Genomic DNA, 26,386 nt, shown 5'->3' on the forward strand with positions numbered 1-26,386 from the left:
AATTTATAAAGTTTAAATGAGATGTATAACTCCACATTGCAAAAGATACTAGCATAGGATATAAAGCAAGAGTCTGCAAAAGTTATAAAGGTATCAGGCACAGGGTGCAGATATCTAATTAACAATATTTTTAATCTGAAATAATTATATAAAATGCATAAAATGAATAAAAATGGGAAATAATTTTAAGTATATTATTCCCTCACCAAAATTATTGTCCTAATTTAAATTTCTAGTAACAGCTTAATAGGAATATTAGTGATCTCCTATGTTTTTAATATCTAACATGTAACTCTTTAAAGATTATTTTCTAGGAATAAAGCTGAATTTTTTCTTTGAGTTTTGACTAAAAATGTAAAAGATTCTATACATTAGCTATATTCTAATTAATTACTTCCTTCTAATGTTGCACTTTTAATTTCAATCTAATAGTGTAAAGAATAGATTTTAAATTTGATATTATGAGTTCCATTTGAATCAAAGTTCCACAATGAATCACAGTTGCATTTTCATGTACTTCTATGCAGCCTTCTGTGTTACCCCATTGGGGTTGCTGTCTTTCTCTATTCTTATTTTGACTGTCTCTACTTTTTGAAAGTACAAAGATACGGGAAAGTCTCTATACATTTAATCCTCACTACATCTTGGGAATTGGGCCATAGCTCTTGGATTGTACTTTCACAAATTTTATAACCGGAGAATTATGTTCCCTTTAGTGTCAACTATGCAAACATCTAGAGATATATATTTGCACAATATGATGAGATAAAAACATGATTTTTTTTTTATTTTTGCACAACCAATTGTAACTTTGAGGGGAACACTAGAATATTTTCTGGCACAGAATCATAAATCTATTTATCATCAATTTGTTATGCATTATAACTACCAATGACCTCATATTCTTATTAGAATTCTAGGAAGTTGAGATACCTGTATACTTTAGATATTGTATACTAATATGATCTTTCATGGTAGGGTAGTTAAACTGAAAGTATGAGCCCTGGTCAAGTTAACTTCTATCTCTTGGCCCCTCCATTCTTATTAATGATGGTCTTCTTATAGAAAGGCATCACATTACAGTCTCACACTAGAGCACTAGCTGCCTTTGGTCTAAGAGTTTTAAAAATGATGACTGATATCGTGATTCCTACTGAAACATCCAGAGTTCTCGTCTATAAGAGTAAAAAAATAAATAAACTCTTAAAAATGTGGTTATTTACTGTTTTAGTTAGGGTTTTAATGTTGAGTAGTTAGGGTTTTACTGTTGAGAACAGACACTATGATCAAGGCAAGTCTTATACAGGAAAATGTTTAAATATGGCTGGCTTAAAGGCTCAGAAGTTCAGTCTATTATCATAAAGGCAGAAGTATAGCCATGTCCAGGCAGACATGGAATGGGAGGAGCTGAGAGTTCTACTTCTTGATCAGGAGGAGGAGACTGGCACCCACATGGTTAGGAGGATATCATTGCCCACACCCACAGTGTCACATATCCTCCAACAAGGCCACACCTATTCCAAGAAGGTAATACCTCTTAAGCATCACTCCCTGTGGTCAAAACATTCAAACACATGAGTCTATGGGGGTCAAATATATTCAAACAACTACATTACTGAGTGAAATTCTTTAAAGAACATTGTATCACTTCACATTTATAGGAGATAGACGTTATGTTGCCTCTCTATTTTAAAGTATATGCAACAAGATGAAATGCTCAGCACAAATACTTATTTTGGTGACCCAAGATAGTGCAGCTTGTAATTTTTTTTTCTATTTTGTGCAAAGAAATTAATCTACTGGACCTCAAAATTCTCCTTCATAATACTAGCTATTTGGTGACAAACAAGTACTATTTTGTCACCCATTATATCCATGAGTAATAGGGTCACATTAAGAGTTGTAGCATATGTCATTAACCATAGGTACTCTAAATTATCTTGGCAACCATCCAACTCTAATCAGAAGCTTATCTTCCCAGTACATTGGTTTAAACCCTTGCCTAGATACCAAAAATGAAAGTTACTTAGCCTGTAGTGTTCACAAAATCCACAGCTCATTGTAGCAATTAAATGGAGCTGTTACAGAATGATTTATGTTGACTCAATCAATGTTTTTTATTGAGAGGAGAGTAGCAGAGGTATAGTCTGCTTATTTGGTAGCATAAAGATATCATTTGTTATTCATTGCAGAAAGCACATGTCACTCAGAATTGCCATTCACCAATCAAGTTTCTCACATTACAGTCTTATTAAAAAGAAATTAAAAAAAAATACAAAAAAAAAAACTTGGGGACAAATTTAGGGATTAGAATGACCCAAAACAAAACAAGCATGAATTTGGTTTGTAAGGTTAAATGTTGATATAAGTGTTGGACAAACTGGAGATACCATGAGTCTCTTCATTGGCTGAGCCTCTACTAAGCAAGCACTGTCTTTGGTTAGAGACTGGCATTTCACATTGCTTGTCTACTCCACTTAGATCATATTCTGTTCCATTAGGTGTGTGTGTGTGTTTCTTGTTTTGTGGTTGTTTGCTTGTTGTTTTGTTTTGTAAAGAGGAAAACGGCCCTGGGGGAGATAGGGAGGTTGAGGAGAATCTGGGAGATATTGGGGCCTGGGAAACTTTTCTGAGAATATATTATATGAAAATTTGTTTTTCAATTAAAAGTCACAATAATAATAAAAAAAATATTGCATTAATTTTTCAGGGCCAGCCACTTCTGCTTTGATACTACTCCCAACAAAGACTAATAACGTTCTAAATTTATCTTCTAATGATCTAATGTAGACATAATCCCTTTCAGAATCTAAGATTGAAGTCTCTGGATATGCAAGAATGGCAAAATCACCAAGTATTCCACTTGGAGCTCAAACATTGTGGTTACAAGAAATGAATTAATCTTACTCTCGATACATGGAGTTTTTACCTCAATAATATCAATAGAACATTAATTTTTCTCCTGCTATGAAAAAGCACTAAATTCTCAAGCTTGAGTCTATGGAAGAACAAAGTCGACAAATGTAAGTCAGCTTTTTAGCTCAACATTTTACCAGCTATATTCCTTAAATTATAACTTAACTTTATTGAATGCTGAGGAGGCTAACTCCCTTCCTGAAGGGTAGAATGGTGGCATTCACATTTATATCACTAGGGATTTCTTTCACACTGCTGTAAAATGCACTTTCTTAAAATTGTGTCCATTATTGACTTTTTCTTTCCATTTTTTTTTGAAGTACTGTTTTTCTCCAATATACTGAGGTACTGTTTCTGTACTCAAAACATGACTATGTTCATCTGTACTTTAGTCTTTCTCACTTTTCTAAAATTATGTTGAAATTTCTACAATATGCTAAGTCTGAAAGTTTAAAGATGGTGTTTAACTACTCTTTACTGATGTTTAATTTCATAACAAATTATACATATTCAAGCCCATTGTACAAATGCATATGCAGGCGTGTGCACATGCATGCACACACACGCACAGACACACACACACACACACAGAGAGAGAGAGAGAGAGAGAGAGAGAGAGAGGGAGGGAGGGAGACAGACATACAGACAGACAGAGACTGATAGAGATAAAGACAGAGATAGAGATAGAGTCATTTATGTTCAATTTGTTTTATAAAGACTAAATCAAACAGCACTTGACACAAGTATTTCCATATAATGACCATTAAGCAAATAAATAAACAGTTTAGCAACGTGTACCATGACATATAAGTTGACTTCTATTGAGTGATAGTTTAATAGGTCTTAACATGTACAATAATTTTAAAAAATCATGAATTTTAATCTTATAAGGGAAAAATTATGTGCCAATGTCCTGTCATTATTAATAGTACTTATACGCTGTAAACCTCCAGCAACAAATATTGTCATTTTTCATTCATATTATAATTTATTTGCTGGAGATATTACTCCTCAAAACACAATTCATTTGTTTCTAAAAACACATGTATCAACAACCTTTAAAACAAGATTCCATACTCCATCATACAAGAGTATTCTTTTACTGCAAAAACACTACTTATTCAAAATGATTAACACAGTTTGAAGATATTAGCTTTTCTTTTATGTTTAATAAACATTTATAGAATTCTATGACTCAGGGAATTTAAATTAATTGAGACATAATCCATTAAGCAAAATTTCTATTACTGAAGATACAGCAGCTAGTTTCAAATCCTCAAGTGACAGACAGACAATACCACTGCTCTTAAAATATTTTAAATTTTGATAGCTGTATTGATTAGCCTGATTTCCAACCAAGGTGTTTCCAATCTGTAATTAATGAACAAAAAAGAGATGACCAATTATTTGATACTCACAGGTTAAATTAGAGATGTCTTCATTAACACAATGTGCAGATAAGAGACCACAGAGGAAAGCACAACACTATTATAAAATATATACTATTCCTTAAATGTGTTAGAGGAAGAATGAAAGTATTGGTTTCAACAAAAATCCTTTAAGTGAAAGCATGCATTTATTTTTAGACCAGACAATGACAAGAAAAGTGACTTCATCAAGTGTCCCGACTGGGCACACCAATGAGTCAGACATTCAGTTCTGGCTCATAGCTTTAAAATTCTCAGGATCATTAAGAATGCTCTAAATATTTGAGTGAGGGAATTGTACTTTAAAGGCATTCTTAATTGCTGTATTGTAATCATGAAGGAGGAAGACAAATTTAAACTTGATGCTCTAGTCTCCTGCCCTCTAAGTTATTAAAAGAGCAATATCTTTATCAAATATTGATTTCCTGAACAGAAAGAGGAGTCCTCTGGGGTAGTAGACACTGCCGTGATACTTTAAAATCTGGATCTTTTCTCTCTGAGGGCACTGTAATTTTTCCATATTCCCCAGCATTGTGACCATGTTTGGATTGAAAAGTTTATTTTCAGCCTTGATAAAATTCTTATGTGGAGAAATAGTTGAACTGGAAGAATATTGTTAGGAAATACACACACAGGACCATTGTTCTTAGTTTTCATGTCTATGACATTTAAATTTTTCATATTTTGATTGGTCAGAGATGAGCTATATAAAATATAACATGGACATATTATATATTTGCATTTTCAAACATTAAAATTTCATGTTCAACCAAATTAAGGAAATTTTGCTCTAAGTTATAGAATGGAGAAACAAGCTTATGTGCACTTGTGCACAAATGCACACACACATACATACACACACTCACACAAACACACACACACATACACACACACACACAATCCTGCCTAGCAATTTCCATTGGCCCCATGGAAACTGTAGTCTGACTTCAAAACACAGAAATTTCTTTTCTGTAATCACTGTATTCTTTCTCTGCCCCCTCCCTTACTCCTTCCATTCCTCCCTTCCTCTCTTCCTTCCTCCTTCCTTTTTCCTTTAATTCCTCCCTTCTCCCATTCTTCCCTTCCTTCATCCTCCTGATTCTGTCCTATTGTTTCTCTCTATCACCCATAGTCTTCCTTGTGCTTTGTATTGTCCTTGCTTGATTAATTTTCATCTTTGTGTAAATTTCTCAAATACCTCTACTATACGTTTTCTATAAGAAGAACATTCTGTAGCCATACCACCACTCTACCCACCAGTCATACTCAGAAATGTGCCAGAGCTAACACAGGAGGAACAAGACTTCAAAAGGCTGAGTTTTCTACAGCACTCTTCACAGATATAATATTCCACTGTATATGTTAATCCCCTTACACAAAATCAGATCTATGATAGAAAATATTCGCTAATATTTCTCCAGATCCTAAGTACAATCTATCAAAGCGATAATAAAAGTTAGTTAATTCAACTTAGCTTTAAAATGATTAAAATGAGTGAATTAATAAATGAACTTTTTAAAGGGTATGTTATACATTCAATTAGTAATTTTCTTCTTCAAAGAAGAACAAGTAGAAACAAAAAAACTGCACTTTGATTTCCCTGATGCCATTCAGACATATGTAGACTGAATATCCCAGTCAAGTCTGGGGTATTTTTCCTGTAATTGAAGCCACAAATTATTTCTATCTTGGAGGTCTGAAACCACAAATATTTTACTTAACCTTAAACTCCATAGACTAGAAATATGATATCACTCTCAAGGAACTGATCAAGGTGCTGGCAGAGTCTTGTTGGCCCTAAGTAAAAAACTAGAATGATTGCGGTTTTTCTTCTTTCTTCCTCCGCGGAACCAGCCAGGCACTTTTTTGGGTATATATTACCCCGCGTACATCTCCATGGTCATTTTGCTTTTTGTAGTTTTTAAATTCCTAGGAGCTCTAAAAAAAAAGCCACTTTATTATACATATTTCATCACCTGTCTGAGGCTATCTCTCTCTCTCTCTCTCTCTCTCTCTCTCTCTCCCTCCCTCTCTCGTCATTCTCTAACTTCATATACATCATACTTATTATCCACTTACAAAGCCATTTCTACATATATATTCAGATATAGTTATAGCACCAGACCTTTTTCACTACTATACTTCAGAACAAAATATATTTTACAAGTTATAATTGGTTTAGTGAAATTCTATACCATTAATACTTTTAAATTTTAATTTAACTTTATCTTACAGGCATATGGTTTTTGCTCTCATACAATTATGTGCATCAGGTCTGTTTCTAGTGTATATGTAGGACAGAAGAGAGCATAAGTTTACTGGAAGAAGAATTACAATTGGTTGTGAGCTGCTATGTGGGTGCTCAGCAAAAAGTACCTCAATCCTCACAAAAAAGCAGGAAGTTCTCAAAACTGCTGAGCTGTATCTCCAGACTCCCAACATTATTTCTTATGAAGTATCACTATTATATTACAATTGAGACTAATAATTACAAATAGCTAGAAATGTTGGAAGATGAAAATACTTATCTGATGTTCTCTCCAAAAAATTAAATGAGGAAAAAAAGGTTCAGGATATATAGAGAGAGATTAAATTGCTGTAAAGCAAAGGTGAAACCCAGTAACACTGAGCTAGAGAAATGTATGAGAAACATAGATATCTAACTGCAAGTGTCCACTGTTCTGGTGAATGAGTAGTTCTTAGTGGGACTCAGGGCATAAAAAAAGAATGGGGCCACAGAATAAACAGAATCTTGAACTTTTCAAAATTACAGTCTCAAATAGAGAAACTTGTGACATGTGTACCAAGCTTTTGTAGTAGAAGATGTAGAAGTTAGCTTGGACACCAAAATAATATCAAGACACAAAACTACAGAAGCAGAACCAGCCTTGAATTCATAGTTTCAGACCAACCTAAACTACAAAAGGAAACACCATTATCGGGAAAAGAATCAAGCAATAATTATACTGTAATTCAGTCTCATTTAAGTAAAAGTGGCTGCCACAGTGGGTAGAATATGCTTGCCCCAGGTAGTGGCAATATTTGGAGGTATAGCCTTGTTGGAGTAGGTATGGTCTTGCTGGAAGAAGTGTTCATTGTGAGCATGGGCTTTAAGACTTTCAGCTGCCTAGAAGCCAGTCTTCTATTTGCCTTCACAAGATGTAGAACTCTCAACTCCTCCAGTGCCATACCTGCCTGTATACTACCATGCCTTCTTGTAGTGGTAATTATTTTTTAAAAAACGGCCTCTGGTCAAGCCGACTATCTAAGCTGTGGAGGCTCTGCTTAGCTCAGCTGCCATGTTCCTCGGCTGGAGGCCACGTGAGCCCTGCAGCTAGAAACAGCCAGCCAGAAACACCAGCCCTGCTACCCACAAGATGACTCTGCCAATCTTCCATACTGTCTCCACAAGGCTGGGCATTGCCCAGACCATCCCACCATCCATGCAGGCCCAGTAGAAAAATGACTATCTAATGCTTAAATTATCCAAAGCATTATATATTTGGTAATGATCAGCAATAAGATGCCCACTCAATTAGAGGTGTAACCCAATACTCAACCTAGATATACCAACTACTTTTGGCTGTGGGAGACACGTGAACATCCACCTCCATGTGTTCCCCCCATCTCTCTCATCTCTCTCATCTCTTTCCAAGCTCCTCCTCTTCCTTCTCCTTCCTCCTCTTCTTATTCTGCCTCTTCCTGTCCTTACTCCTCCCATCTTTGCTCCTCCTATTGATGGACTGAACATCAGAACCTATAAGTTAGCCCCAATTAAATGTTGTCCTATATAGGAGTTTCCTTGGTCATGATGTCTCTTCACAGCAATGGGAAATCTATCTAAAACAGCTACCATTAAGAAAATAGAAACAACAGTAGCAAATGTTGGCAAAGATGAGGTAGATAAAGACAGTAAGGAGTACTTACAAACTGTGTATTGTATGTAATTTTTTTAATCCTATAACAATCAGTAAGAAGATTCATAAAAACGTGGAATATTCAACTATTGTATCATCCAACTATATTACTTCTGGATACATATATAATCAAAGTGATTATGCCATCATATAATAATATAATAAATAGAAACACTTACATATCTAAGTTTACCACTGCAATACTCAATATTGTCTTATTACAGTCTCTGATTTGATGCCTATAAATACATAAATGCTTATCAAAAATATATATGGCATTATTTAACAATCAAAACCAAAATGATGCATTCAGAAAAGTAGACAGAGCTATAGATTTTGATATTTAAGAAAATAATCCAGAACAAGCAAATCATATTTTGCCATTTATGTAATTTAACACAAATTAAACATAGAAGTACAACGGGTCTTATTAGGTAATAGAAAATGAATCAGTTTGAAGAAAAATAGTGATGGTAGTGTGTAAGGGTGAATATAGTCTAAAATATCTTTTCATAAAATAACATAATGATAGTCAATATTTTGTGTAATAATTATGTATTAATATGATAAAATATGATAGTACAAAGAAGTTGATAGAAATAATACAGTTCCAAAAAAATTTAGCATGCATTTAGCCATACATATAAACATTTTCTTACTTTTTAAATGTTACTTTCTATTTAAATACTTTCTATTTAAATACTGATTCATTTGACTTTAAAAGGAAGTTTAAAACATCATATTAATAAAATTGTGGTATGAATGTCTCATTTCTGAATAGGTTAAATGATAAAATTATCTCACAAGATGTTATGCACACCTTATAACTTACGTTTTTATTTGAGAATGTGAAAGTTTGTAAAGTAAAAGTGAGCTTCAGTAGTCTTGAGTGCCAAGAATATAGATAAGGGGTGGGATGGATTGATGGATGGATGGATGGATGGATGGATGGATGGATGGATGGATGGATGGATGGGGTAGTGAAATTATAGAAATACCATGCTTGTTTCTTGGGTATCAGTTTCCTAAACAGTCCAAATCTAAGCTCAGAAGTTTAGTGTTAAGCACCTTTACTTTCATGGATAAGCTTCAGTGTGCTCTTGCCAAGAGAAGAGGGAATAAATGATAGCAAAATTAGTTTGAAAAAGTCAGCAATTTTGTAAACTTCCTGATAGCAAAATAGATTTTGATATGTAAAAAGAGTTTTCTGAGATGACACTGCCTCTATTTCTATAACCATTTCACTTGGACTCCGAGCAGTCCTATGAATGTATCCCTAAATATGGTTATTGAAAACCGAATAGCTGCCTCACAACAATCAAGTACATGTTATTTAAAGAGGAGGAACAAATAATAAAGATTGATTTGAATGTGTAGGCTCCCTATTATAGCTTCTTTTTTCTACACTAGTCAGTGATTTAACCTAAAATTTAACTGTATGTAAAGGGTCAATTGTCCTGTATCAAAGTTACATTAAATAATTCCATCTACTTACATAAGGGAAAAATGTGGAAGAGGTAGAAACTGGGACTAGTCTATATGCCTGTGACTCAGGAAATACTAAAGTAATGCCCCATGTTGAATTTGTGGGTTTGGGTTTTGATTTGTTTGGGCTTTTTCTTTTGTTTTTAACATATAAAAAATAATCTTTGAGGTAAAATTAATTCTATTAACTGGAAGAGAACTGTCTATCTTCATCATTTTTCAGAACAGATCATTTTTACTGTGGGGTACATAGGTTAAAACTATTCTGTATGCTATTTGAATTTAGGTTCTAAAGTAAAGAATCTGTAGAGAAATCTATGCGATATGTAATTTGTCAAGATTAATTTTCATCTGGGGAAAGAAGTTGCTAAGTGTCTCCATAGCAGGTCACTCATTAACTGAAAGTCCTCCAAAAAGAGAACTACTGGGAAGCATGGTGTGTAGTGGTGGAAAAGAAAAACTCCCTCAGTTTTTGGAGGAAATAACTTTAAAGTGGCTACATTTACTTGGTGCAGTTAAGAATTAAACTTGTCAATTTTAATGTTGCTGTTACATCTAAAATAAACTTATGTGATGTTCTGGTAGTGAAAAAAAAATACTGATTGACTTGAAATTCCCTGAATTGGTAGGTGAAACAGCATTATATGTGTGATAGAAATTAATTAATTAGTTAATTAATTAGAAAGAAAAAAATTCCAGAATGTAGGTATGGCACATCCATTTATACAAAGAGACATTGCTTGTATCTCTAGACATTGAAAATAACAATGAAAAGTCTCTACAATTGGAGCTCATGCAAACAGTTGCCTGGGACGAGACCACTATTAAGTCCCACATACTCCTATGCTGTCTGATAAGAATGCTTTCAAACAGAAGTACTCCTTCCTATTTGATGGGTATATATGCAGCACACTAGAAACTGTGGTGGTGGTATATCATATATGTAATATTGTTTCAAGCACTAAAATAGAAAAAAAAAACTTGTGAGGTAAACAAAATTAGGCCTCTAATGACGACAAGTAAAACTATGCGTTTCATTTATGGCCATAAAATAACCACACAAATTAAAGATATGTACCATTGTGACTTTTTCTGATACTGGATTTGAAGTCAATAACATATAAAATCTCTAGTAAAACTAGGAGAATCTGGATTGTTTCTTTGTATGTAATAAAATAGCTTTGATTTTTATGCTTATTTCTACATAATAAAAATGTTATTAAAATTTTCTAATTTTTTTTGTTAAGTGGTAAATATGGGATAAAAAATTTCCCAATTTGTACTGGTACCTAAACAGCCTCAGAGAAACAAAGGAAGGTAAGGATAAAATTGTTTTTCCACCCACTGGCTTTTGATGGTAATGAAAGTACAAATACACTTTCTTATGCCAAAATGATTTCCCCACTAGGCTTGGACCAAGCAGAGGAGAGATTGAGCCTAAGCTCCCTGTGAGAATTGCAATATCGCTTGGGCAACTTTAATGTACTTTAACCCTTAAGCTATGGAGTTCAGAAGCATCACTAATACAATCACACGGGAATGTTTGTGCTTTCTTGTTTCCTTATTTATTGTCATTTTATAGTTACATAAAATATTGCCTAATATCATATAAAATGATGTAAGAAAAAATCCTTGACTTGTAAAGTACTCACTCTCCTATTTAACTTTGAGAAGGCAGTCACTGGTACTTTAGCTTTTATCATTTAGGTCACATACACTCTTCCCACATGAATGGACCTAAGGAGAATTGTGCCAACTCTAGCATCCAATATCCTTATATACAGGCTTTCTTGACATTTGTCAGTTTGCTTAAGGCATTTTAGAGTGAAGTTACAGATTTAAAAAAAAAGAGGACCCTCCACAGCCACTTGCACATTACCAGTGACAGTAGCATTTGATTTCCGAGTTCCACATTTTGCTTCTACACAGTTCTACCAGAAATGTGCTACAATGAAAAGGAATCACATAAGCCACTGTAAATATATATCAAATGTTGCATATTTCTGAACAAAACAGTCTTATACAGTGATAGAGACTATGACAAAGGGGTAATTACTTACTTTGTCTCCAAATATAATTGAGGCCTCAATACAAATTGTGCTTTAATGTTTTTAATAATTCAATCCCTATTAAATTTATAAAATTATCTCTTCAATATTCAAATATGTGTGTGATTTCTATGTAAACTAATGATTTAACATATATGTTTTAAAATCAATGTCATTGAATGTACAATTACTGTGGTTGACAATGATAAGTGTTTTTATCAAAATTTGAGTGCAATTGTTTAATTTAGAACTTTATGTGTATGATGAACTGAGTATATTTACTTCCATAGTATATTCCTAGTCATTGAAACCTTATCATTGAAATATTTCCCAACCAATGTAATAAATTCTATTGTTTAAATGTATTAAATTTTATTGTTCAAGATTGGTTTTGTGGTTAAAATGAGACTCATATGTATTGTAGTCATCCAGTAATAAGAAATAAAAGAATGAAGAACTTTTACATGCCTGACTCAGGTAAATATGTTTATTACTGCATTTATGAATATATTTCTCATTTCTAAGTATAGATACGTAATTCCACAATATGTGTATATAAATTATACCTCCAAATATATCCAAGAAATTCTTTTTTCTTTTTTATTTAAATTTTTATCGGTTATCTTTTTTATTTACATTGCAAATGTTATTCCCCTTCCTGGTTTCCCCACCAAAAATTCCGTATTCCACCCTCTCTCCCCTGCTTCTATGAGGGTGCTCCCCCACCGTCCCACCCACTCCTGCCTCACTGCTCTAGTATTCCTCTTCACAGGATCACGGGGCACCCCTCCCATTGATGCCAGATAAGACCATCCTCTGCTACATAAGCAGCTAGAGACATCTGTCCCTCCATGTGTACTCTTTGGTTGGTAATTTAGTCCCTGGGAGCTCTGGGGGGGGGGGTCTGGTTGTTTGATATTGTTGTTCTTCCTATGGGGTTGTAACCCTTCAGCTCCTTCAGTCCTTGTCCTAACTCCTCTGTTAGGGACCCCGTGCTCAGTCTGATGGTTGCCTGCAAGCATCTTCATCTGTATCGGTTAAGGCTCTGGCAGAGGCTCTTAGGAGACATCCATATCAGGCTCCTGTCAGCAAGCACTACTTGGCATCATCAATAGTGACTAGGTTTGGTGGCTGCATATGAGGTGACTCTTATGTTTACAAATATTCTATGCACTTTGCTTAAAAGATTATATAAATTCCACAAAATATAAAATAAAATATTATTAGTATATATTTAAAAATTGATTATGTTTTCTGCTGTTTGTTTCTTTTAAGATCTGACATTGTTACCTGATAAGTACAAAATAATATGCTCAAGTCAGGAAAAGTATTTAGAAGTTATTACACATGACCACTTGTGTACATATTTTATTCTAATTTTCTTTCTATTTAATCAAATTGTTTTCTTGTATGTATATCAGAATGGAATTGATGCTAAATATCTGCTGTTTGTTAATGCATTTTCTTCTAAAATATATGAGATTTTATTCTTCACAGAGAAAATATGACCAGTACTCTTGAATTATGTTAATATACATCACTCTTTCCTAAACAGAAAGAAATTATGATTTCCTTCCCCCCTTTAAAATTAACTTTTGATCTATACATACAAATTTTTTCATTAACTAACACAAGGTATATAAACAAAAAGCCCAAACCTACTACTGTAGAATCTTTCAAACATATACACATACATACATAAAAAGATGTTTAATGGAATTACTCTACAACGAGACTGCCCAAACTAGATATACTATTGGAGCAAATAAAACCCAATACTAAGAATAGACTAACTCTTCCTGAGTTGTTAACCACTGGGTCACATAGATCATCCCCAAACATTACTGTTGATTTTCAATACTCTTAGTTAACGTCCAGAATTGTACAGTAAGACTATGTAGCTAACCATGCTTGAACCAGTACTTACATGAGAGCTCAATCTCCAGTAGTTATCTTTAATGATGATCCAAAGTGTTATGTACAGTGTCAGAGGAGAAAAGTAATAGTCTCATCTAGCAGTGACCTCTGCAAGGTACAGGAATGACAGGCCTCACATGATATGTTCACAGGTAGAATGTTGGCATGGATGTTATGAGAGTAAATAGACAGTATTTGACTGGATATGAAGCCCAAATCCTGAATTAGAACTGATTAGAATCCATAATGACACTGTAGATAGGACCAAAAACCTTTGACTAGGTGGCTGATAGTCTCTAAGAGAGAATCCGATATTATGATTCTGCAAAATGGGCATAGTATTAAATCAATTCCTATTGATTTATTGACATAAATCATAATATCTCTCAACCCACTTCTGAGAAGCTTTTTCTTACAGTAGATATTGACATAAAACCCAGAACTTTCAACTTTTAAAGAATGAAATACTATGGACTACTCAGTCCTAAATAGGACACTCAAATAACATGTGTACTTTTAAAACTCAGAGGTCTTCATGGAAGAGAAAGCAAAAAGAGATGGTGTACAATTTCAAGGTAACTGTTTTCCAGACATGAGAGTTCATATGCACATATGAACTCACAGCACTTGTGACCACAAGCATGCTCAATTTACAACAAGACAAAATTCTTACGTTAGAGAGAGAAAGATCCACAAGAAATACCACCAGTAGAGGATGTGCTTTCTATATTTGAAAGCTTCTTGGGAGTGGGAGATTCTTGCTTAATGATGGCAGGTTGAGCACACTTCAGAGTAAGTACACATCACAGGCTAGGCAGACAACACAAACTGGAGGAACTTGAGGTGGGGAGAAGAAAAGAAACAGGGAAATCTAAAAGTTTGGTGAAAAGGATAGGAGGGTGGAGAAGATAGTAATGGAGGAAAATGAGGGAGGAAATTGAATATGTTCAAAACACAACATGAGAAATCTGCAAAGATTTAATAAAATACTGCTAAAATAACAGTTTTCAAATATATGAATGCATATGTTGTTTTCTCTTATTCTTCTCCTTTATAAATTTCTATTTATTCCTCCTATATATTTACTCTTTTACTTATACAGTTTCTTGATCACTTCATAGGCATTTAACACAAGCAAAACAAAGAACTTATCATTATTTGAAGTTTTTTTACTAACCTCATTTATGAACTAACACGTTTATTTTTTAATATAAGTAGAATAATATTTGCAGTCTGAATCTAGTGGACTAAGAGCCATACCCTCAAACCCCATGACATGTTCATCTATAAAACTATTTTAATGAATGGATATATGTATTAAATACATATATCAAAGAATTATATTCAATGATAAAAATGAGCAAAATATTGTCATTTGTATTAATGTCTTTGGAATGTAAGTTGAATCTCATTTAGTTTGATAAAATGAGCCAAGAAGAGAACAATGGCTTCTGTATGACCACACGCATATGTGAGTTAAAAAGTTAATATCATAGAATTTAAGAGGAGAATGATGGCTATAAATTCTTCATAAGGAAGTATATTATAGAAAAATATTGATAAGTTTGTTGTAAGTCACATATAGGAGTAAACAATTCTAGTGGGCTATTGTAAAGTTTGTGGTTGCTAGATACATACCAAACATTTAGAAAACTCTAGTTGGAATGATTTTACCATTAAGGAAAGGACTCTCAGAAGGACCCAACAAAGCATCTGAAAGAGTCAGATGCAGATATTTGCACCCAACCAATGGACAGAAGCTGCTGACATCTGTGGCTGAATTAAGGAAAAGCTAGAAGAAGTTGAGGAGGGGGGGGGTGATCCTGTAGGAGGACCAGTAGTCTCAGTTAACCTGTACTCCTGAGATCTCTCAGACACTGGATCACCAACCAGGCAGCATACACCAGCTGATATGAGGCCCACAACACATATAGAGTAGAGGACTGCCGGGCCTGGCTTCAGTCAGAAAAGATGCACCTAACCTTCAAGAGATTGGAGGCCCCAGGGAGTTTAGAGGTCTGGTGGGGTGGGGAGAAGGACTAGGACATCCTCATGGAAACAGGGGTCAGTGAGGCAATATGGAATGTGGAACAGTCAGAGGGTGGACTGGGAGGGGAATGCAATCTGGAGTGTAAATAAGTAAATAAATAAATAAATAAATAAATAAATAAATGAAAAATGGAAAAAAAAGAAAAGGTCTTTAATCAGATTTAAACTTTATAAACAATATACATGTAGTGAAAATCATACACTACTCTATTGACATGCATATAATCTATTATTAATACTAATTTGGATAAATGTAATCTTTATATTAAAATATTTATTGCATTTCACTTCTGCTTGTACTATCCATGATATTTTTAGTTAGAGTTTATCACTTTCATCTTTATGTTAAATGAAGCATCCCAGAGTGTCAACAGGAATGCGACACAAATTATTTGAAAATTTTTTGTTAAATTCTAGTTCATTGTTCCTATATTCTTATGCAGGTGCCTTTAACCCAAGTTTGTTCTTGTCCTTAAGAATTACAGAAACAGTTAAATAATTTTTTGTCACAAATTTAGGTTTAACTCAAATGATTGAGATATTCTACATTCTTCTCACTGTCAATTTTTCATACACTGAAATGTCTTTGACTTACTATGTAAAATGCAAATGCATTACTCTTTGAAGAGAGTATTTTAATCAACTTCCTTGAACTTTTATTTCCTTAGGCAATAAAAATAGTCAAATGTGCAGTAAAAGTTCAAAGACAGTTTCAATAGTAACTCTGGAGTCAATAAATAGTGCAAATTTTATGAATTATGTTGGAAGTTACACAGAATAAATAAAAATTCAAGTCATGTCTATTCATATGACCAACATCAAGAATCCTGTTTGGGTATTTAATTGTGATATGTATTCCTGAATTTCCCATACACACAAACATTTTAGTAAATTTACATTTCTGTGTGTCTAAAATGATTTATTACCTAGTCCTTCATTCTCATTACCTCTTACCGCTTTTCAGTCACTCTATGTCCTTAGTTCTACAGAAGAATGCTTTAAATCACCTTCTTTATTCATGACAGGACATATGAGCCCCTTTTGAAAGAATAGACAGACTTCCAATCCACCATGTTCATAATCATGACATTTTGCAGTTTATAAAATTTAGTATTAGAATATTATATCTAGTTTTATGCTGACAGAGCTTCTTTAGATTCTTCAGAACACCTATTGTCTCATTCACCAGTTGCGACACCTTACAGTTGAGAGCTCATCACAGGAGCATTTTCCATGCTCACTCCAAGTTATATTATTTATTGTCATTTTTGTACTGTCTTCTTTTTCTACATTTAACTTTGAACTTATTTTAAAAGGTGACTATTATTTAAATAATTTATGACCTCATTTAAACTTTTGTATCCAGATCCAATTTGTTCAACATCTCTAAACTTTCCATTATGCTGGGCTTCATTTCAAGTTACTTAAAGTTTAAAACCTTAAAACTGAAAATAATATTTATGACTATATTTAATATAAGAATATCAGTTTACTGTTTAACAAATAATCACAGCTTTATAAAATTAATAATATTTTCTAGACATCAATAAAACTGTCTTTTATATTCCTGCAAATTTCTCTAATATTCAGCTTAATGACAAGAAGAATCAAAACATACAGAGAGAGAGACACACACACACTCCATTTAAGGACTGAAGAAGATTCAATATCACATAGATATGCACTGGGGGGGAAGTGTGCTTTGCTCTTCCTCCTGTATATTGTCAGCACTCATGGGACCTTAGATTACATCAGGACTTACTATAGAAAATTTCTAATTGGGCTGGAGAGATGGCTCAGTGATTAAGGATACTGGTTATTCTTCCAGAGGACCTGAGTTCAATTCCCAGCAACCACATGGCAGCTCACAACTGTCTGTAACTCTTGTTCCAGGGTCTCTCTCTTTCTCTCCCTCTCTCTCTCTCTCTCTCTCTCTCTCACACACACACACACACACACTATATATATATATATATATATATATATATATATATATATATATATAATTAAAAAAAATAAAAATAAATTAAAAAAAAAGAAAAGAAAATTTCTAATTAAGGTTCCACCCTCTCTCTACTTTTTCATACTTTTTCTAGATTTTTAATATATTGTATATACATAATTTTTAAAAATTATTGTAAGTATTTTTATAGAAATCAATTTTTCATACAATATTTTTGAACCTGTTTTCCCTTTTCCATCTCCTTCCAGATCTTCCCTGTCTCCTTTCCCATTCAATGCTACTCCTTATTTATCTCTCTTTTTAGAAACACTCTATTAAAACAAACAAAAATTTTACAAAATAATAATAAAAAGCACAAGAAACATGCATAAAGGGACATACATACATACATACATACATACATACATACATACATGTATATGCAAAGCATAAAAACAGAAAAATGGAAAACATAACTTACAAGCAAAGAATAAAGATGATAAAAAGTACCCATGCAAAGCAATGTGAGCAGAAAAACAAAACAATACAAACAAATAATAAAAAGCAAACAAACCAGAAACCATACAAATGAAAAAAAAACACCACCACCATCAACAACAACAACAAAAATCAACATGAGTACAACTGAGTTCATTTTGTGCCATCTATCTGCTGTTGGGCACAGGGAAAGGCTAATTATAAATTTGCAAGTAGTTACCAATGAGAGATGGCTTCTTGGTTAAGTAAGGACCTTCATGCTCAATTTTTCCCCCTTAGTGCTAAGACTCCTTCTTGCTTGAACATGTAAAGGCTTTGTATGTACAGTCAGAGTCAATGTGATTTGATGTACATGCCACACCTGGAGTATGTGGAAGACATTTATTCTTTGATATCATCCATCCCATCCCCTCGGGTCTTATAATATTTCTGCCTCCTCGTCTGCATAATTCCCTAACTTCTGAGAAATATGATGAAATGGACTCAATCCATTTAGGATTCAATGCTCTAAAATCCCCCAGTCTTTGTGCACTGTTTATTTATGAGCCTTTGAATTAGATCCTGTCTATTCTTTCATGAAATTAATAAAATATAAATGAATAAATCTCAATGTTTTTATTCTTTATGTTGTGTGTTTGTTTTTCCATTATGAAATATATTTCCTACAGGTTTATTTCCAAAAAAAGCAATAAATTATGCTTTTTGAGTTCCAGATTTCTGCAGGAAGATTTTCCAAGTGTCAAATTAGCGTTGACTGAAAAGACATGAACAATGCCTGTTGACCTTGAACAGCATACCTATGACAGAACAAAATATGATTCCATTAAAGTACAACTTGTAGAGTCCAGGAAATTATTAGACTGACTTACACAGTGCAGCTTACTAAAACTTGTTGACTGAAGTGACTCCAAAACAGGTGTATCTCTATATAGTTTCCACCAAAACATGACCTCACAGAAGCTACATAATGAAGCCCCCAGTTCATGTCAACTTTTACTTCCTGTACACTTTTTACTATCTCTTTAGAACCTGTGTAGACGAGGAGAAAGAAAAAAGGTATAACTGCTAGAATCCCAGTTGGTGGTGATATTTCTACCTCCTTTTCTTTATGAGGCATATCAAAGGCTCTGTTACCATTATCATAGACTAAGCTAACATTCTTATTTGTTGCTATGGATATCCAGCTAAAGTAGTTCCAAATCCAAATGGCAATCTTGTGACTAGTAGTCAAACAATTAAAAGGGTCATGCAACATACCTAACATGTGTCCTCTTTGGAGGTCACACCAAAGATTGATAATCACTTGTCTGATGGATAGCTAAACTTAGTGGTCAACAAAACAACATCATGAATATGGAAAGAGATTTGTTGAGGACAATGATGGCCAACAAAGTTTAGAGAGAGATGAGAAAAAATGGGAAGAATAATTGGATTACATGATGCACAATTATGAAACTGTCAAAAAATAAATTCATTAATACAGAAATTTAGAATAATTAATAAAAAGAGGAAAGTAAAAGTTGCAAAGAAAAAATTACACACTGAATTTAATCAGATCCAAATATTAAACAACTCAATATACAATAAACTTCTTGTTTATTAATAACAATAATTGTAATAACAGCTACTATTGCTGTTAAAGCAACATGAACAAAAGAAAGTTAGGGAGAAAAGGGTTTATTTGGCTTATACTCCCATAGCAGTTTTTCCGTATCAGTGTCAGGACAAAAGTACAAACAGGGCAGCAACCTAGAGGCAGATGCTGATGCAGAAGTCATGGATGTGTTCTGCTTACTGGCTTACTCCCTATGACTCGATCAAACTGCTCTGTTCTAAAATCCAGAAACAAGAGGCCAGAAATCATACCATCCACAATGGTCTGAGCCCTCCCATACTGATCATAAATTTAAAAAAAATATATATGTAGATTTTATGCAGGCATTTGTTTTAATTGAAGTTGTTTTTCTTCAGATAATGCTAGTTTGTATCAAGTTGACATAAAACAAACTAGAACTCCTTTCTCCCTCCCCTTTCCCACACCATTCTCTCTCTCCATCTATCTTCAGTATTCACTTAATTTCCCCTCCTGAGAAGGATTCAATCATCCTCCCTTGGACTCTCCTTGTTATTTGGCTTACTTGGTACTGTGGATTATAGTGTGGTTATCCTTTAATTTATGGCTAATATCCACTTAGCAGTGAATGCAAAATATGCATGTCCTTTTGGGTCTGGTTTACCTCATTCAGAATGATATTTTCTAGTTCCATACATTTGACTGCAAAATGTATGATGTGCTTGCTTTTGATAACTGAGTAGTGTCCAAATGTGAAAATGAACTACATTTAATTTATTATTTAAAAAAAAACAAATAAAATTGATCCATTATCAACTTGAAATACAAACATATCACTGTTAAGATTTTTCCATTCTTGTTCATGCCCAAGATCACACATTGACATAAATGACACAATATAAAACATTCACAAATTTTAAGTCTCACAGTCTTTACAAATTTAAACGCTTTAAAATTAAACAATTTTTTAAAAGCCCAAAGTCTCTTTTAAAACTTAAAACATCTTTAAGAGTTTAGGCTGTCAACTGTGGACTCCTGTAAAATAAAAAAAATGAGTTAAATGCATTCTTACTTCATGGGGGACAAACCCAGGACTCAGTTTCATCAAAGTAAGACAAAATCAAATTCCAAAGCTGTAAATAACTCAATGTCCAATGTCTGGGTTCACTCATAATTTTTGAGGTCTGGTTAGCTCCATTTTCCATTCTCGCTGCTCTTTTTGTTGGTCACACCATGGTGCTCTCATCTCCAAAACATTAGGGTCTTCTGCTAAACCTAGGATGGACACTTACCAACAGCCTCTTGTTGGTAATCCAGGATTCATTTCTCTGCATGACCCTATCAATTCTGGGCCTCGAACTGCCACTGAAGCTGCACTTTCATCAGAGGCTTTTTTCAGCACTAGGTGTTCTTCATGACCCTTTCATGTGTTGAAAACCAAAATCACCAGGGTAAATTACACTATCAATTTCAGCAGCCATAATGAGGTATAACCTTGGCCACCTCTAGAAGACAGCTTCTGTATACTCTCACAAAACACTTCTCAGATTTCACCACAACTACAATGATGATGGTCTTCTTCATCAGCACTAAGATTAAGCTCCAGCAAACCGCTTCAATTATACCAGCAATGCAATAGATTCATTTTAGTAGTTATGGTTTCTTGTTAATCACAACTGAATACTCAGGCCAAGCTGACCTGACAAAGGACAAAAATCTTAATTAAATATAACAAATGGCCCAATAAAGTTTATTTAAATTTCTCTCTGAAATGTCTTCAACCAGGCCTCCCTTCCCTAAATTGCCTTCAATACTTTTATCTTCCAAGCTCCAACAAAACAACTCAACAAGCACTCAGTGGCTGTTCTCGAACACAATGCCAAAGGTTTTCCGCAATCCACCACAAGCATGGTCAGGTCTGTCACAGCAATACCCTACTCCTGATAGAAACTTGTCTTAGCTACAGTTACTATTGTTCAGATAAAATAACGTGACTAAAAGAATATTTGGAGAAAAAGATTTATTATTTATTATTCATTAAGAAGATTTCTTACAGCCAGTTCTTAATAGGCCATTTTTTTTTTCAATGGAAGTTCCATCATCAGATAACTGTAGCTTATGTGAAGTTGACATTAAAGTAGCCAGGATATTTCTGAACAGTTATAGAAGTCATTTAATACAGAGGCTGCAGGATTTCATATTGGATTTCCATTTTTATTTACTTATCTACAATCAAAACCAAACAAAAATATCTAAGCAGAGTTAGAACTAGATTTTTATTTATTTATTTATTTATTTATTTATTTATTTATTTATTTTATGCAAAGAGAAGGAACTTTTTAATATGCTTCAGAAACTAGAAGCTTTCACTATATATTGTAAGGTTTTGTTAATATTATGATCTGCTAATGTGGGGTGTGTGTGTGTGTGTGTGTGTGTGTGTGTGTGAGAGAGAGAGAGAGAGAGAGAGAGAGAGAGAGAGAGAGATTCCTTAATTACAATGACTATAGCCTTTCTTCTGTTGACATAAAAACTACTAAACACACAGCTAGGTTTCTAGAATCAGGCACAAATTTTTGCCAAGTGAGCAAGTTTTAAGTTCACTAAGATGATATTTATTATCCAAATTATATAAATGCCAATATTGTACCCTTGGTGTTATCTTGTCATGCTAATAATTGTGATGGTTTGTAGAGTTTACTACTGACTATTAATATATATTGCTTTTCTCCCTAGGCAGATTTTAAACACTTTCACATACTGTGAGAACGAAACCTCAGTAAGGAGGCTTCTAGGTCAGTTCCAGCTTTATTCCTCTAAGTCCTACATCTGAAGTGTTGTGGTATCTTCAGCAATAGATTATTACTTTCAAATTGTGTGAGTAAAACAAGGTCAACAGGAACAACCTGTATTATTTTGTGAGAATCTTTGAACACACTGATGAGCAACTTAAAGGACAGATTCTTATTATATTTGGAAGGCTTGCCATCAAAGGCTTAGCTAAGTAAACCACCTCACAGGCCAGTTTTCCTTAGTATTAAATAAAATAATTTTCAGAATAGATTTGAGTTGTATTATAACTTAAAGAAATAAACAATGCACTGCTGCATTCATTTGTATCATGTTTATTTAAACAGAGAAAAGGTAATTTGATAATAACTTTTCATTAATTATCTAACTAAGTCTTACAAATTTTGTGATGTTGATTTTTCTGTGCATTTTCTGAGATGAGCAGAAGAAGGCTGGATCAATTCAATCTCATGCAAAATTAAAGAATATTTTGTGCCCGTGAAAAGAATAATTTTATTGAAAGCATTTTTGTGTCTATGAAGATTTGGTTTTCTGACTCTATATATTTGCCTTTGATGTAGCAGAAGAGTCAAATTATCATTATGTATATTTTAATGCAACAATTATAGAAAACCTACACAAAGTTTTGTATGTTGATTTAAAAGTAGTGCATGTTAAGAATATTTATGTAATATAGTTTCATGTAAATGATATTCATTGGAATATTTTGACAATCAACAATTTTGTCAATACACTATTTTACAGGTGTCAATTCATAAAGAATGTTGTTATAACATAAATATGATTTCTAGAACTGGGATGTATGAGGAAAAGAGCTAGCTATTTTATCTGAGTGGAAATAATTGGAATTTTTTGTTGTTGATCTATTAAACATTATTTTAAAATGTGAAAGTTAAATAAAGACAGCCCCCCAAAAGGCTCATACATTTGAATGAGCTGGAATGTCACTATTTGAAAAGATTAGAAGGATTAGGAGGAATGCCCCTTTTGAACTAGGTGTGGCCTTGTTATATAGATGTAGACTTGTTAGGATACAAATGTCACTGAGGGTAAGCTTTGATTTTAAAAACCCATGATTGTCTCAGTGTCTCTGTGGATCAGGGTATACCTCCTAGCTACTTTTACAGTAGTATGCCTGTCAGGCCTGTTGCCATGCTTCTTGGCATGAAGATAATGGACTAAGACTCCAAAACTTAAAGAAGTCCCTAACTTAAACGTCTTCTTTGAGAAGAATTGCCTTGCTCATAGAGTCTTTTTACCTCAGAAGAGCAGTGACTAAGACATTATAAAATTCCAAACTCCTTTTGTGTGTGGCCTATCTTTGACTCTAAGTTCCTGCTTCACTTATTTCTCAATGAGTTACAGATAGTTTATGTGAATATTGAAATGTCATTCACAAGTCTCCAATTCTACCCTCTCATTTGACCACTTCATCACATCTTAATCCTCTGAGCAGTATTTCTTGACCTCATATTATGTTCATATATATGTATGGCATGATCAGTTAGGGTATGCATGTATTTGAAAAACTATATACTCTTAAAACTCTTCATATAGTCTTAAAACTCAGGACTTATGAAGTTTATACTTCTTCATCACTCACTTTCACTTTTCCATTCTCTGTTAGAGAAATATATTTCACACCTAGAATGAAATAGCTTAAAAGTAATAATGGAAGCCAGAAAACCCACTGGCGATTTCATCAATTGTCACTCTGAAGTTGTACAACACCAAGAAAATATCCTGATTGTGTTTTCTCAAAAGTTAAAATAGAAATCCTAGTAATCCTAGTTTAGGATTACTCAGTGGAAACTTTAAAATTTAAAACTGAAATGCTTCCAAAGTACTTCAAATGCACAAACATAATTTTTTCAAATAAGTACATATTTCAGAGTGTTCCTCACATATAATTTATAAACACAACAAAAGAAGAGCAATGGTATCTGTTAAAAAAAACAAAACAAAACAAAAACAACACAAATAAAATCTGATTATTGAAAGCCCAAAGGACACATTCTCGTTTTCTTTCTCTTTTCATTTTTAACTACAGCATTTGGTTCAATAGTTTTGGTTTTAATTCCCTAAGCTTAAATTCATTTTGAAAATGATTAAAAATGGAAAAACAAAAAAAGAAAATGGAAATTAAAAGGAAATATAGAGACAGGTATATATGACTCAATTGAAATTAAAGGATCATGGTGCACCATGTACAAGAACATATGTGTCATCAAAAACTCTGTAGGAATAACTAAGAAGAATAGAAAGACACAAAATCATATAAATTCAAAATGAGATTTAAACCAAGGATCAGACAGAGAGGATGGATAGTCATTTGTATAGATCTGGGCTATCAAATAGACGAGAGAAAAGGTTGAAGTACTTCAAAGACTTGCTTGTATTGATCTTCTCAGTAACTGGTAGGTAAGAGCAGACACTATGTTCAGGGTGCTTGAACGAAGATGAAGAGCTTACACACAGTTGAAAAGAATAATTAGCACTGCAGAAAACATGTGAAAGAAAGACAAATAGTGGTAAATAAAATGATTGCTGAATGGGACTAAATACAAATACAAGGTCAGAAATTGATGACTATGTGACTGGGCCTTGAAAGCTCAGAACTAGGGACATTAACCCTAAGAATGGGCATTTAATAGTAAGCAAGATGGCAAAGGGTGCAGGGATAAACAAGTATTCTAAAGTAACCTATTTTTACTGAATCAAGTGATATTCTTCAGGCAGCCAATTTAACAGATTCTCAGAGTGATAATAATAACTAAAAAGTTTTTAGAGTCTATAGTACATAGTTGGCTTATAGTCTACATTTCAAATTATCTTTTCTTATCTTTTCAGTAGTTCACAGAGGGAGTATCAGCCCCTTTAGAAATGGCCAGTCTGACCTTTTAAAGGTTAATCCATATCAGATGTCACACAGTTGCTAAGTGGCACATCATAGTGCAATTCAAGTTGCTGAATGTCATAGCCTTGGATCAGACAGTGTGCACCTTTGCTCTTCTAGGAGGCTTTACAAGTTGACAGTCTTAAGACTTGACTTTTACCTGAGGGACATTCAACTGGATAAAAGTGTGCTTTTACTCAGCTGCATCTAGTTTTTAAAAAATACAACTAGATCTACCCTCCTGCTAGTCAACTTTTCCAAATGTATTTTAAGTTTCAGTGATAGATTTATAAAAATAAATTAGAAATATAAGATGTATAATTGGCCAATGGAATATGAAAGGATTTAAGTGTTACTTCGCAGTTCCTGTGACAAGTAATATTGCTTGCTTTTATTATCTCACCTTTTGATTAAATTTCATCTAAAATGAGGAGTTTAAAATTCTTGAATTCCAAAGAGGTTTGAGTTTTTTTAATTTTATACAAAATTTTTATTTTCCTACTACACAAACTGAAACGCTGATACTACTTTCGGAAAGACTGGCTGTAAGAGTACTTGAGCTCTCATGAAGTGTGGAAGGATGATTGCAGCTTTATTACATGCATCAGTCTACGCAATGTGTAATCATTCAATCACATATGTTACCATACAATACTTAAAGTTTTCAAAAATAGAATTTAGGTCTTATGAGAAGCTTAAATCAAGGTATCATGTATTATCCATTTAATTGAAATGTAAACAATTGAGTAATATCAAAATTTTATATCACAAACTAAGAAAGATTTCATTTAAAATGTTACTTCCATGTGGGAAAGTTGGCAAATGTAATATCAGGAATGAAGTCTCCTTTAGAGTATTAAAAGCAGGGACCAAAGAATGAAACAATATGAACTAGGAAGAAAGGGTA

Source organism: Grammomys surdaster, unplaced genomic scaffold, assembly GCF_004785775.1.
Source record: "Grammomys surdaster isolate TR1022 unplaced genomic scaffold, NIH_TR_1.0 196, whole genome shotgun sequence".
NCBI lineage: Eukaryota > Metazoa > Chordata > Mammalia > Rodentia > Muridae > Grammomys > Grammomys surdaster.